This window comes from Erpetoichthys calabaricus, chromosome 10, assembly GCF_900747795.2.
Source record: "Erpetoichthys calabaricus chromosome 10, fErpCal1.3, whole genome shotgun sequence".
NCBI lineage: Eukaryota > Metazoa > Chordata > Cladistia > Polypteriformes > Polypteridae > Erpetoichthys > Erpetoichthys calabaricus.
This window is the reverse complement of record NC_041403.2, coordinates 17,102,258-17,114,468: the sequence shown is the minus strand read 5'-3', so window position 1 is coordinate 17,114,468 and position 12,211 is coordinate 17,102,258. Positions and strand designations below refer to the sequence as shown.

The following is a 12,211-nucleotide window of genomic DNA, read 5'->3' as shown; positions in this document are numbered from 1 at the left end:
ATTTGGAAATCTACTAAAACGTTGAGATCAAACTTAAGGAGTTTTGTAGCATATACACACACACACAAACACATATATACATACATACACACACTATACAGTATCCATACTTACATGCCCACACATTAAGTGTATGTTTATATACACAAATAGTATCTATATATATACACATATAATACATATACATACATAAATATATAAAAACATACAATGCTGTACATACTTGCATGCACTTAAATGCACACACTATATACATTTACCTATATATCTAGATATATATTGTTGGTTCGCATCCCGGTTCCTCCCTATGTGGATAGCGCTTTTAGTACTGAGAAAAGCTCTATATAAATGTAATGAAATATAATTATTATTATATATATAACAATATATATATATCTATATAACTATATTCATGGCATTCATAGTCTGAATCACAATCTGACTGACGTCCGAGGTTCGATTCCCCGAGAGGGGGTGCAGTGAGTGTTTATGCCTGATGAGTCCAGAATTAGGGCGAAACACATGTTGCATACTCTTTGCATTATTTGACAGTAAAACTATTTCAACCATATATATCTATATCTATCTCTATTTTATATATATATATATATATATATATATATATATATAAATGCAGTATATGCATGTACATACACACGGTGTTTAAGCGAGCTAAGCATAATGTATGTATTCCATATTAATCCTGTTGATAGTGCTCATTTTTGTTTTCCTGAATATAAGAGAAACACTTTACAATAAAATTGTTAAAACTGTTTTTTTACAATGCAACGTTGCTTATTGTGACATTCAGTGAGGTTGTCCGACTGGTTTACAGGAGATTTTCTTTATACCCAATTCTAAATTAAGAATGCAGCACATGCATTACTTGGTCACAATGATGTTTTATTTTTATTTAAAATCCCATTTAGGGTATAAACAAATTCACAATTACCATAAAATGGAAGAAATCAGGATAACTGTTTTAATGCTTAATTATAACTTTAGTGTAATTTGTTTGAATTTCAGAGGTGAGGATTAAGGAACAGAAGAGCATCTGGGCAAGGTGTCAGGGAGTGTCAAGACAGGATAGCAGACATAATGAGCACTATAGTCTATTTGTGGAAGTAGCTTTCTTCATTGTTGGAACTTACAAAACATTTTTGAGCAACATGGAAATGTAATCTTATTTTTTGGATTTGTCTTATTGTCGCTACTCCTTTACAATGCAAAAATAAAATCCAATTTGTACTATTACCCTTGAATTTTTGACTTAAAAATGAGGCTTTTAATGCACCACTATATAAAGCACTCCTCCTACTGCGTATGATCAAGGGATTCGAGCAAACAAGACAATTTCATGAAGAGAAAAAACAGCAATAAAACACCTCAAGATGCCATATTTTATTCTCATTTATGACTAATGATCACCAGTATTTTTGCTTTTCATGCTTCAAAACAACAGACCCCGCAAATTCACAATTCTTTGTTATATATAGCACCTTTCACAACAAAATCAAGAGAAACAGCTTCAACATAAGGAAAGAAAGCTTACTATGTGGGCATCAGCACCTCGCTACACCAAGCAAAGCTGATTAGCTCCCTGCAGAGAAAGGTATTTGCATAGCATTCAAGATCAGGAAGATTAAAAACCTTCCATGACAACTTGTCAGCAGCATTTAGCTGCATGTTTCATTAGCATTGTATCTGAACCTTGGAAAAAATGTAAAGAAGGAAAAAAAATATCTACAAAAGGTCTATTCACTTCTGAGACAAAACAGGGGGAACTGCACATGTGCATTTGCAACATCTTCTAATGGTTCACTGTGTCATATCTGCTACAGTACCCCACTCCTGTGCACACCTTTGAAAGAAAGTTTGATTGTTTTCCCAATACTAAGTCTGTATAAACAAATACAATTTTTTGAGCAAAATAAAAAATAGCACATGCAAACATTGTTTTATATAGCTCCCTTCTATACTGCATACCATTCTAAGTTTTTTTTTAAAGATACAGTAAAGTTATTTGCTGTATTACTATATCTGATACAATTCAAGAGACACTCTGGGTTGCATGGTTTGTTGTATCTTTGGAAAATTAAGAGGTAAGCTGAAAAGTTAAGCAAATGGGAGAGAAACACAATACTGTTGGGAATGAAAAAACAAATCTGGGGCACACAATACAGGTCAAGGTCAACTTTAGCTTTTGACAACAGAAAATATGGCCACAAGTGTTTCAGGAAAATTATGATACACCATACATACGTAAATACAAGCAATAAGGAAAAAAAACTTGTGTACAACATGTGAAGAAATGTTATTCATTTGGTGTGGTTAAGCTGATGGAGTGTACTCGTTTACTAGCTACTCCAATGTTAGACTGCAAATGTTCAAAAAAGTATTTCTGAATGGGGCAGTACAGCAAGAAAAGGAAAAGCGGAATTCTTAAAACACAAATTCAATATGCTGCATTGAAGGGGTAGGCATCACAAATTATATATAGAACATATCAATGTGAATTCAAAAGTGCAGTTTACAAGGCCAAGAATACAAATGATACTCGTCCTTTACTTGAAATCTCATATTCAACAAGAAGAAGGAAAAACAAAACAAAACAAAAAAAAAACTTTCCTCTTTGATGAGTTGTCCCAATTTAGTCTACTAAATGCAGCTCCTGCCATCATAGCACTTCAACTCCTTAATCATGTGGTGTTCACATGAAAATTCACATGAGGATGATTGGTGGATGCTTCAGGCCACAACAGAGAGCAGGTTTGGAGCTCAAATTTCTTAAACATAACATTTTTAAAAGATGCACCCAATGGAGAGTTAAAATATCTGTTGAACTCATAAGGTAAAATTGCAGGCTCCATGATATAAAGCAAACCTAATGGTTTGTTGATCAAATTGAAGTATCAGAGAAATACTAAATTATTCCCATGTGCGGATCATGTAGCCGTGAGGTTTCTGTATCATACTGCAAATAGATAGATACTGAGGATGTATTTGTTTACTCCAAGCTTACATCATTTATTTCTTCTTACATTAACTTCTAAGATAAATAAATTAAAAAAAAGTTAACGATTTAACTTACTTCAAACAGCAAGAGAGTGAGATGTCTCAGAGTGCCTCTCTTAGAATTTGAGTCACTTGTATCAGGGATCTGTTTTGCCTTCAAGTGTGGCCATTGCACAAGTAAAGTTGTGGGCAAAAGTTTTGAGAATAACACATCTACAGTGATCCCTCGCTATATCGCGCTTCGTCTTTCGTGGCTTCATTCCATCGCGGATTTTAAATGTAAGCATATGGACTCTGCTCTGTTGGGCCCTTAAGCAAGGCCCTTAACATGCAATTGCTAAGCGCTTTGAGTAGTGAGAAAAGCGCTATATAAATGCAAAAAATGATTATTATTATAAAATTATTATTATTATTATTATATCGCGGATTTTTCACTGCTTCGCGGATGTCTGCGGTCTACAGTACGTGTGCTTCCTCAGTTGATTTGCCCATTTGAATTGAAACAAGGGACGCATTTGAATTGAAACAAGGGACTCTATTGGTGGATGGCTGAGAAGCTACCCAATCAGAGCATGCGGTTAAGTTCCTGTGTGCTGCGGATTGGCTCAGCGACGGAGTGCTGCATTAACCAGGAAGTACTAATCTCACTCATTCAGCATTAACGTGCACAAGCCCCAACAGAAGATGCAAATGATTGCAGAAAAGGTAAAAGTTTTGGATATGTTGAAGGAAGGAAACAGCTACACCGTTGCAGGACACCATTACAGCATAAATGAGTCCACGATTCTTTTTATTTAAAAAGGAGGAAAAGCATATAAGATCTACGGCCGCAGTGTCTTTTAACCAGGAAGCAAAATGAGTTGCAAGTGGACGTTGTAAGGCAGTAGTCTGGATGGAATCTGCTTTAGGGATTTGGATTGAAGAGTGATGGAAGAAGAACAACGGCGGTGCTAAACAGTCACCTGAAGAGGCTCCTTTAGAAGAGCTGTAACGCTATCCTTTGTTGTGCAGTAAAATTAAACTCATTGTTATCGGACAAGTCGTCGTGTCATTGTTGGTGAGTAACCATAATTAATTATTTACAGACAGTACTTATTACATGTACATAGTTTAGTGTCACTGTACACACATTTTATTGTATACAATTTTTCTTGCATTGTACGTATTTATTGATGGTGGCCTGTCTGTCGTAATGGCTGTAACATAGGTGATATCGGAGACGCTCGATATCTTTAAAATAATTATTTAGGTTTTACTGTGTTTACATACATAATTTCAACGAATCTTACCTAATATCTAAGAGAATACAAGGGGTTTATGTTGTATAATTGTGCGTGAAATGTTTATAATAGTGTGGGAGAGTTTATAAGGGCTTAAAATATATAAAAATAACCACATGAACATATGGTTTCTACTTCGCAGATTTTCTTATTTCGCGAGTGGCTCTGGAACGCAACCCCCGCGATGGAGGAGGGATTACTGTATTGTTTTTTATAAATTTTGCTGCTTCATTGTTTTTAGATCTTTTTGTCAGATGTTTCAATGGTATACTAAAGTAGAATTAAAAGCATTTCATAAGTTGCAAAGGCTTTTATTGACAATGACATTAAGTTTATGCAAACAGTCAATATTTGCAGTGTGGGCCCTTCTTTCTTTTTCAAGACCTCTGCAGTTTGCCCTGGCATGCTGACAATCAACTTCTGGGACAAATTCTCACTGATGGCAACGCATTATTGTATAATCAATGCTTGGGTTTTTGTTTGTCCACTTGCCTCTTGAAGATTGACCACAAGTTCTTAATGGGGTTAAGGTCTGGGGAGTTTCCTGGCCATAGACCCAAAATTGCAATGTTTTCTTCCCCGAGCCACTTAGTTATCACTTTTGTCTTATGGCCGGGTGTTCCATCATGTTGGAAAAGGCATTGTTGGTCACCAAACTGTTCTTGGACAGGTTGGAGAAGTTGCTCTCAGAGGATATTTTGGTCCCATTCTTTATTCATGGTAAAACTGTGAGTGAGCCCACTCACTTGGCTGAGAAGCAAGCCCAAACATGAATGGTTTCAGGATGCTTTACCGTTGGCATGACACAGGACTGATAGTAACGCTCACCTTGTCTTATCCGGACAATCTTTTTTTACAGATCCCCCAAACAATCGGAAAGAGGATTCATCAGAGAAAATGACTTGACCCCAGCAGTCCTCAGCAGTCCAATCCTTGTACCTTTTGCAGAATATCAGTCGGTCCCTGATGTTTTTCTTGGAGAGAAGTGGCTTCTTCGCTGCCCTTCTTGATACCAGGCCATCCTCCAAAAGTCTTCACCTCACTGTGTGCGCAGATGTATTCCTGAGCAAACTCTGCACTGGTGGTGCCCTCCCGATCCTGACCCATGAGTAAAGAATGGTACCTAAACATCCTCTGAGAGAAACTTCTCCCAACCATACCAACAGTTTGGTGACCAACAATGCCCTTTCCAGCATGATGGAGCACCGAGCCGAAAAGTGATAGCTAAGTGGCTCAAGGAACACTATATCGAAATTTTGGGTCAATGGCAAGGAAACTCCCCAGACCTTAATCCCATTGAGAACTTGTGCTTAATCCTCAAGATGCCGGGGGAAAAACAAAAACCCGCAAATTCTGACAACCTCCAAGCATTGATTATTCAAGAATGGGCTGCCATCAGTCAGGATTGGGCCAAGAAGTTGATTGACAGCATGGCAGGGCAAATTGCAGAGGTCTTGAAAAAGAAAGAGGGGCCAACGTGGCAAATATTGACTCTTTGCATAAACTTAATGTAATTGTCAATAAAAGCCTTTGAAACTTACGAAATGCTTGTAATTCTACTTCAGTATGCCATAGAAACATCTTACAAAAAGATCTAAAAACACTGAAGCAGCAAACTTTGTGAAAGCCAGTATTTGTGTTAAAACTTTATCTTAAAACTTTTGGCCACGACTGTACAATAGGAAATTCTACAAAATATATGCACTGAAACGACAGCTCTCAAAATAAATTTGAAACAGTAAACTAATCTGTAATTTAAGTTGTACAGAATGTTTTAGCACAAATTCATCAGTGCTTTTCAATGAGAGATTTAAAAACAAAATTCAAAAACCTGTACAGAAAGCACTATTTGGTGAAAATTTTCCAAAACATTTTCCTTAAAGAATAAATATACGAAATTTCAACAAAATTGGTCAACTGGGAGCAAATTTTTTTTTTTTAATGTGGACAGAAACAGACAAAGCAACTACTGTCATCATCATATCTATCACATTATGTAAGAATGCACCTAAAAATGGATAGTAGGGAAAAAAAAGTTTACTTGAGCATCATGTCAAGATATAGTCTCCTAGGTTATTAACAAATGCAGTTCAATGCTGGATGAACATCTGCCTGGTCACCTTAAAAAGTCAGCTAACCAATAAGCAAAGGTATGTAAGGCTCCCATCACTGCCTGGTGAACTGTCAAGTTTTTCAAATGTCTTTGACTGGACCAAATTGTGGAATTCTGAAAGTGTAAGATCTCAACTGTATGTAGGTTGTCATAAAAACCCAAAACTTTAGTTTATGAAGAGTTTCAAGTGACTGGGCCACAGTGTGTAGATGGGCATTGCTATGCAACATACCACCTCCTGACAGAAAACCTCTGTGTTTCTGCAGGCTGCATCACACAGTAATGAACACTGTAATATTATATTGAGAAGGAGTAAACAAATGGCTCTGCGATGGGTCTACATCCAAAATATCTTGGGCGATGTATGATGCTTCCTTTCCAAAGTTTGGCATTTGAGTACTATCTCAAGATGATCCAACCATATGTCTCCAGTAATCGTGTCTCAAAAAGGCATCACCCACATCACTACAGCAATTCAAAGGTGCCAACAGCTTTCTAAATAAAACTGTTTTGTATTCTTCAGTTGACTGTTTTGCGCAAATCATATTAAAACCAAGACAAGCACTGATGATTTCAAAACCAGAACGGTGCTTGATACTTGCAGATTAGTCACCAACTCATCAACAGTTAGACACCTGTTTGTCTGAACCATGTCACAGGCATCTTCAGTATTGCTAGCACTAGTGGATTATTCTTCAGCTGTGACATGTCGGTGCAGCCCATTTTAAACATTTCAAGCCAGTCACCTGAAGTGTCAAAACTTTGTTTCCATAAAGCTGACAACAGATCTGTGCTCCTGTTACACCTTCAGTCAACCCAAAAAAAAAAAAAAAAAAAAAAAAAACAGATCAGGGAAACTGCTCTTCTTGGGGCCAGTGTTGAACCAGCGTTGGAGAATCTTAGATAAACAAAGCTTTCACACTACTACAGCCAACCCATAACTGAAACGATGTATCCTTTTTACATAAGATTATTACAAATGCTTTTTGAATTGCCCTTATAAAAGAGTCGAACAGACTGAATACAAAGATATGACCAGCCAAACATGAACATGTGGCATTCTCTACTAGTTACTGTGCAAGAAGGTATGGTGGCACAGTTGTCAAGGGGAAGGACTAGAAACCATATGAGAAGGCTCTGAAAGGGAATAAATAAAAATGGTTACTTGTTTGCTTTGTTTATGTGTAAGGATGCAGACCAAAAGATTACAATGTTAAACTCCACAGAATAAAGAATCAGGTCCACTTAAAAAAAAAAAAAAAAAAAAAAATCAAAAACAATACAAAAAAATAAACAAAAATGAAAAACTGACATCTCATGCGGTATACAGATTAACAGCCTTGTCACCATTGCAAAGCACTACTGCCTGACTCAAACAAGCTCTAATTTTTTGTAAAGTCCCCTACTTCCAACTCAGTCGACTACTGTTTCAATCTCAGATAAAATTAGGCACTTTTTTCTTCGTATTTAAGATTTGCTATTTCCACATGGAATTTTAAAAATTATTTTTAAATTCACTGTACTATATTAATTCTGTGCACTATAGACTAGGGCATTAGACTGCAAGTCAGAAGGCTGCCAGTCCCATCCTTACCACTGACACTAGGTAAAGGAGAGTGACTCTCATCATGCATCTGTAGTGTATCATTCATATTTAAACTTTTTAGAATCATAATTCACTTTATTGGACAGGTAAGCTAATGTGTACTAGGACTTTGTCTTGGTAGTACCGATGCAAAATACAGTATACGGAAAATACAGAAAACAAAAAGATAAACATAAAAATATAAAATATGATGCAACATAGAAGGTCAACGCAAAATAAAAATAGAATAAAAAAGTCTAGGTAATCCAGTGTGCAGGTATACAAAGATACAGAGTAGGAGCTCAGACCTGATTAGTCAGAATAACTGCACATGGAAAAAAACTGTTTAGGTGACATGTTGTCTTAGCTTTCACTGGACAGAGGCGTTTGGCAGAAGGACGTCTTTGGATTAGATGGTGCCCTAAGCGAGTCTGATTAGCTTTGATCTTTGTGGCATGCTTCCTTACCCTGGACTCATACAGGACCTGAATAGTTGTCTAGTCATAGCCTATGATCTTCTGATGATGTGCTGCAGATTTACTTTAGCTTACGTCGAGGCAGCACCAAACCAGGCAGTTATAGATGATGTCAGAATGGACTCAATGATGGTTGTGTAGAACTGGACCGATGTTGCTTAGCCGAACTGAATTTCCTCAGCTGACGCAAAAATAATCTCAGATGGGATTTCTTAATAATACAAGTGATGTTATTGTCCCACTTAAGGTTTTGAGACAGCACTGCACCCAAAACCTAAATGATCCTGTCATCCATCAGCTGAGACATTTATAGCAAGTGATAGGTGAGCAGGTGTTTGTTGATCTATGGCTGTTTTTCAATGTTAAAGGTCCAAATTATTATGACCACACCACACTGTCAACTGTTCCACCTCTCATCTGTATATGGACTCATTGATTGAAATAAGGCCTATTAGTGTGATTATCATTCACAAATGTAATAAGTTTGACAGATGAATCACCACAAGTACAATCATATGTATATAATGAGAAGAGTATCGAAGAAAGGACACACCCATGTGGTACAGTAATAAGGGTTAATGGGTCAGATATGTGTGCCCCCAATCCCAAGTACTGTTTCCTACTGTATTTGTAATAAATTCTGTAATCCAATGGCAGTTGAACTGGGTGAGTTTCTTATCTAGCAGCTCTGGGATGATGGAATGGAAAACAATGCTAAAGTCTACAAACAATCCTCACATATGCCCCTAGTTTATCAAGATGTTGGTAAATTAAACTTGGACCCAAATTCACTGCATCATCCATGGACCAGCCAGTCTCGGTATGCAAGCTGCAATGGTTGCAGGAAGTCTTCTGTAGCATTCTTGAGATAATTCCCAATAATGCACTCAAAGGTCTCCACTACACAGAGACTAAAGCTACTGGTCTGTAATCATTCAGGCCTGTGACCTTTGATTGGATTTTTTTTTTTTTTTTTGCTACTGGAAAGATGCCGGTGGTCTTGAAGTGAGCAGAAACAGTGCAGGCTGATTGAAGATGTCTGCAAATACTGCAGACAAGTGAATTGTGCAGTGCATACAGTAAGGGTGGAAGGCGGAATAAAATCCGGACCTGTAGCTTTTTTTCTTTAATATTTTATGTTTTGAAAAAAATGCGGCAGATGTCTTTTGCAGTGATGACTGAAGATTGAAGCTGTGAAGAATGTAGAGAGGTAACAGTGAGACCATCATTGATTTATATCTCATGGTCCCTCAAATCGACCATAAAACCAAAATAAGTGATTAGCCAGACTAATATTAACACAACTGTTGAATGTTCTTTTTCCTTGTAGTTAGTGACCTGTTTAAGGCCCCTCTAGACTGATGCACTCTCATTTGCAGAAAATTGTTCCTTTAGCTTATCTAAAAACGTTTGGCACCTTTCTTACAGATATACTTGGCTTCACTGTATTCCTCACAATTGCCAGTATACTCTTTGTCCTGACAGTCCCATCATTAGATCTCTTAGGTAAACTAAGGCTTATCATTACTAAACTTCACAATTATTTAACTGGATGCAAACATTTTCACAAAAACTAATATATGAAGTTGCAGATAGCAGTTTTAAAGTCACTCCAGTCTGAACAGGCAAAGCAGTACAGAAGTTCCTCTATGGCCTTGCTGGCCCACTTTCTACTGTACTTTTAACTGGCTTTGCAGCCTTCAGCTTTTGTTTGAAAGCAGAAATAAGGTGAATCACAGAATGGTCAGGATTACCAAGAGGGAACACAGAAGAGTGGTGATCTAGACCAGGGGTAGGCAACGTCGGTCCTGGAGTGCCACAGTATGTGCAGGTTTTTGTTCCAACCCAGTTCCTTAACGAGAACTCAATTATTGCTGATGAAGCACATATTGCTTAAGTGACATTTTAATGCTTCATTTTAGTGGTCTCGCTTGTTAAGGTTCTCCAACCTTAATTGCTTATTTCAATCTTAAACTGCTGCATTCAGTGTTTTAATTGCTCCTTATTAGCAATAAGATGTAAAACAGGGGTAGGCAATGTCGGTCCTGGTGAGCCGCAGTGGCTACAGGTTTTCATTCAACCCAATTGCTTAATTAGAAACCAATCATTGCCAATCTCAGACCTTATTTAATTTTATGGCTTGTTAGTCTGTGCAATGTAAGGCTTTTATATCGTAGATTTTTTTCCTTTCCAAGGATATCATCCAAATGATTTGAAGCCTAAAACAGATCATTTTCAGTCTGTCACATTTTTCTATTAAGTGTTTTATTAAATCAAGCAGTGCATGATGAACACACACAGATGTAATTGGAAAAAAGCTAGCTGGAGAACTGCTGGCTGCTTTGTCTTTTACATCTTATTGCTAATAAGGAGCAATTAAAACACTGAATGCAGCAGTTTAAGATTGAAATAAGCAATTAAGGTTGGAGAACCTTAACAAGCGAGACCACTAAAATGAAGCATTAAAATGTCACTTAAGCAATATGTGCTTCATCAGCAATAATTGAGTTCTCGTTAAGGAACTGGGTTGGAACAAAAACCTGCACATACTGTGGCACTCCAGGACCGACGTTGCCTACCCCTGATCTAGACTATATCCAACTCTAGTAGGGTATTCTATATGCTACTGATATTTAGGAAGCATCTGGTTTATAACTGCATGGTCAAAATCACCCAAAATAATGATTTGCGAGTCCAGTTTGCCTTTTTTAAATCTCAGTGATTACACTGGTGAGTCGCCACTGCATGTAGACTAAAATTTAAAGGAATACTCTACCTAAAAGTTATACTTACCTCATATAGTTTGCAGGAATACTGCAGAAAATTGTTTAATCCTGTGTTTTCATGCAGATCAGGGATCAGTCTCTGATATTACAAACGTCTGTGATGGCCAATAGTGGACAACAGCAAACAATACATAAAATGTCCATAAAAAAATTCATATTACTCATATTCTACATGTTAAGTCATTTAGCTGTTATGTCTCAGTGTCCCTAACACATGTACTGTATTTTTACTAACCACTTCCAGAAAAAGCTCTTGGAAATGAAAATGGAACATGCTTAGACACACCTGGGATTCTGATTTGAAGGCCCATTCCCCACTTTATTTACTGGTCTGGAGTTTAGCCCAGTAACAGCTTATTCATTGGCTAACATTGTGCTTTATTTAATATCAAGAAAACATGTACTGGGAGATTAGTAAACCTAAAGATTAAAAAGGTAAAGAAAAGCAAATAGAAGCAATATGAGACGAGAATACAGTATGTCTTGTACTTGTGAATATCCAAGATGCTTCAACAAGCGGACGGTCAATTCACCTATGCACTATCTCAGCCTGCTGCTATATAATCCGAGGTTCTTTAGTGGTGGCTCACGGATAACAATGGAATGTGGGTCTTCAATTTAAATGCTCATTTGCATTTGAACCCATTCCATTTTCATTTACGAGAACATTTCTAGAGACATTTATTTCACATTTTTTAGCAAAATTAAAAGTGTTTTGGATGTGAAAGCATGTGATTAGATGACTTGATATCCAATCCTGAATTATGCAACATAAGTGAGATTTTTTTTCATGGACTTTGATATCATCTGTTGTTGTCCTTTGCTGGTCACCTAGACCAGGGGTCTGCAACCTTCACTATGAAAAGAGCCATTTTGCCCCCCCTTCCTCCAAAGAAAAATAGTCTGGAGCCGCAAAACATAACACAGCTTATAAACTTTTAAAAGTTTTAATCTTC

The 12,211-nt window shown here is 37.1% G+C and overlaps 1 protein-coding gene across 1 annotated transcript in view; it reads right to left on the bottom strand.

Annotated features, from left to right (window-relative positions):
* Positions 1 to 12,211, bottom strand: part of cachd1 (cache domain containing 1) — a 296,821-nt gene that overhangs the window by 125,611 nt on the left and 158,999 nt on the right. The window lies entirely within an intron of this gene.